This window comes from Microtus pennsylvanicus, chromosome 3 (assembly GCF_037038515.1).
Source record: "Microtus pennsylvanicus isolate mMicPen1 chromosome 3, mMicPen1.hap1, whole genome shotgun sequence".
NCBI classification, from domain to species: Eukaryota; Metazoa; Chordata; class Mammalia; order Rodentia; family Cricetidae; genus Microtus; species Microtus pennsylvanicus.
In genome coordinates, this window is record NC_134581.1 from 14,458,704 (window position 1) to 14,462,500 (window position 3,797).

The window sequence follows — 3,797 nt, forward strand, 5'->3', positions numbered from 1 at the left end:
CACATGAGTGCAGGTACCTGTAGAGGCCAGAAGAGGGAGTCAGATACTGTGGAGCTGAAGTTACAAGACAGTTGTGATTACCCTAGGTAGGCACTGGAAACTGAACTTGAGTCTTCTGGAAGAATAGTATTCTCATAACCGCTGAGCCGTTTTTCCAGCCCCCCTGGTGTACTCTTGAATTTGGCAAGTATTTTGTTGAGAATTTATGTATTTATGTTCAACAGGAGGATTGACTGTTACTCCCCTCCCCATACCGCCTTTTGTTTTTTTAAGGTTTATTATGTATCAAGTGTTCTGCCTGCATGTATCCCCGCAGGCCAGAAGAGGGCACCAGATATCATTACAAATGGTTGTGAGCCATCATGTGGTCGCTGGGAATTGAACTGGGGACCTCTGGAAGAGCAGCCAGTGCTCTTAACCTCTGAGCCATCTCTCCAGCCCCCAACTCTCCCTCCCCCTTTTTTTTTTGGTTATGTCTTTTATCTAGTTTTGGTACTGGGTAATAATAGCTTCATAGAAAGAATTTGGAATTGGGGCAGTGGTGGCGCACACCTTTAATCCTAGCATGTGGGAGGCAAAGGCAGGTGAAACTGAGGTTGAGGCCAACTTGGTCTACAAAGGAAGTTCCAGGACAGCCAGGAACTGTTAACAGAGAAACCCTGTCGTGAAAAGACACACACATCTACGGCCATACCACCCTGAACTCGCCCCATCTCATCTGATCTTGGAAGCTAAGTGGGGTCAGGCCTGGTTAGTACTTGGATAGGAGGCCACCTGGGAATATCAGGTGCTGTAGGCTAAAAAAAGAACGCACACATAAAAGTTTGGTAATGTCCCTTCCTAATGTCCCTATGGTGTACAGTAGTTTAAGAAGCATCGGTGTTAGTTTTACTATGAAGGTTTGGTAAAATTCACCGGGGTAATTAATCTGGCCCTAGGTATTTATTTGTTCATCTTTTTGTTTTGTTTTTTACCTTTTTGCATGTGTATGTATGTGGTAATGCATGTGTACATTCCTGTTCATATCTCAATTTAATTTTGGCAGGTCATGTACACCTAGAAATGTATCCATTTTTATTTTTTAATTTATTGGAAAGCATTTATTTTTAAGGTATAACCTAATGAGTTTCAGAATTTTGCTGATATCTGTCATCATGGCTATCTTCTGTCATTTTATTGATTTGAGTAATTTACTTAGTTTTTTATTTTTATTTCATTAATTTCTCCTCCATCTCTTTATTACACACGTATTTGTGTATGTATGTGTACATGCATGTGCCTACAATACCATGGCATGTGTGAAGGTCAGGACAATCTGTGGGAGTCATTTTCCTCCTCTTATCTTGTGGGTGTCAGTTCACTGAACTTAGATTAACTAGTCTTGGTGGCAAGTGCCTTTACCTGCTGCGTCACCTACCTCACTGGCCCCGTTCCCCGAATTTTAGTGATTTATTTACGTCTGACTTTGGGGTTGCTGTGTTTTATTTCTCAGGCATATTCACTTATTTGAGGTTTCTCTGAAAAGAGATTGTTTTGAGAGAAGCTCTCACTGTGTAGCCTTGGTTAGCCTGGAACTCTGAGATCTACCTGCCTCTGCCTCCTGATTTCTCTTCTCTCTCGTGTTCTCTCATACATTAATGGAGGAGCTTGGATCTGTGAGCTTTCCTCTCAGGACTGCTCTTCACTATATCTGATGGTTTTTCTATGTTGTGGTTTTGTCTTCATTCAATTCTAGAAATCTTTGTTCCCTTTTGATTTCTTCAATGACTCCACTCAGTATCCGTCAGTTTATTTGATCTTCATGAATTTGCATATGTTCTAGAGATCCTGTGACTGTTGGCTATAGCTTTACCCCAGTGTTACCAGAGAGAACACAAGCAATTCTCTTAGAATATACACCATATATTCTGCAATATTTGGGTGGAATGTTCTATAGATGTCTAAGTTTTTTTAACCTATGAAGTAATTTAATTCAGTATTTCTGTTTATTTTTCTGTCAGGATGGCCAGCCAGTTGGTGAGAGTGGGGTGTTAAAGTCACCCACTACTGTCGCGCTGGGATACATCTAACTTTCCAGGGGTATTCATTCTCCAAGCTTGAGTACCCCATTGTTTGGTGCATATGCTTAAAATTGTAATGTCCCCTTGATAGATCATTTCCTTCCTTCCTTCCTTCCTTCCTTCCTTCCTTCCTTCCTTCCTTCCTTCCTTTCTATCTCTCTTTCTCTTTCTTTCTTCCTATCTTTCTTTGTTTTTTTTTTGTTTGTTTTTTGTTTTTTGAGACAGGGTTTCTCTGTAGCTTTGGAGCCTGTCCTTGGACTCACTCTGTAGACCAGGCTGGCTGGGATTAAAGCATGTGCCACCACTACCCGCCAATGGATCATTTTCTTAATCAGAATGAAGTGATTTATCTCTTCTGGCTAGTTTCAGTTTGAAGTCTATTTTGTCAGATATTAAAAGAGTACTTGTCTGTTTCCTAGATCTATTTGCTTAGAATTCCTTTTTCAGCCTTTTACCCTAGAGTAGTGAGTAGTGTCTGTCTTTTTATGGTGAGGTGCATCTTGGGAGACCTTTTGTTAAGAGCTTTGTTTTGACACCTGCTCTTGATCTGTTAAGTGTTTTTATATCTCTTGACTCAGTTTTAATAGATTTTACCAAAGAACTGTACAAATTTCTTTCTGACTTTATAGAGAGACCACCATGGTACCAGCACACAAATTTTGTCAAGGCACAGCTTGATCAATTTAGGGAACCCACATAGGTGTTGTAGAAGCAAAGTTTGTGTGATTTTTAGATCTGCTGATCCTGTATGTGCCTAACTATGAGCTGGAGCTCTGCTCTACTGGGGATGGGACACTTGACACTTGACCAGGAGCTAAACAGAACAGAATGTGGCTGGCACTGGGCGTAGTTTCTCTTGGGACCTTAAGCTGTGTATCTTAGGGGAGGAAAGGCAATGGAGCTGTGGCAACATTGCTTGACACAGTACCAGTACACCTGTGTGGAAGAGCAGCCAGTTCTCTCAACCTCTGAGTCATCTTTCCAGTCCCCAGGTCTCATTTTTATTAAAAAAAAATCTATTTTGTGTTTTGATTTGTTTAAGACAGTGCTTTTCTGTGTAGTTTTGGAGCCTGTCCTGGAACTTGCTCTGTAGACCAGGCTGGCCTTGAACTCAGATCCACCTGCCTCTGCTTCCCGAGTGCTGGGATTAAAGGCATGTGCCACCATGGCCCGAGTTAAAGGTCTATTTTTAATAATGCGACTGTGTGCAGGTCTGTGCATGTGAGTATAGGTGCCCACAAAGTCTAGAAGAGAGAGATTCAGATCCCTTGGAGCAGGCAAAGGTGAGCCACCCGAGGCAGACACAGAATGCACTGAGCCGTCTTTGTGGGATTGTCTGAGCCGCTCTGGGGGGCAGGCTGGTGCGTCTCGGAGTTGCCAATGCTGCTTCCTTCACGTTTCAGTTTCCCTACTGATCGACTGCTGGTGCTTTGATTTCAGGCAGGTGACGTTTTTGGTAGCCTCTACATATTTAGGATTCCCGAATTACAGCTTATTTCTAGAGTCCTTGCTTTGAAATACACGATTGACACTCTCCGCTGCTCTCCTCAGAAGAAATGGGTCTTCTTGAATAAGAAACATCCACACATCTCTCCAAAGGTAGGACTGTTCTAGCAACTTCAACTTCTGGGGCAGGAGAGTCAAGGACGGTCCAGCCCTCTGGGAGGACTAGACAGTCTGCTCCTCTCTCCTGGACCCTATCTGGGCAGAAGTGATGCTCTGGGAAGCAGTACTGCT

At 42.7% G+C, this 3,797-nt stretch overlaps 1 pseudogene; it reads left to right on the forward strand.

Annotated features, from left to right (window-relative positions):
• Window positions 1–680: 680 nt before the first annotated feature.
• Window positions 681–799, forward strand: LOC142847392 (5S ribosomal RNA; annotated as a pseudogene).
• Window positions 800–3,797: the final 2,998 nt, after the last annotated feature.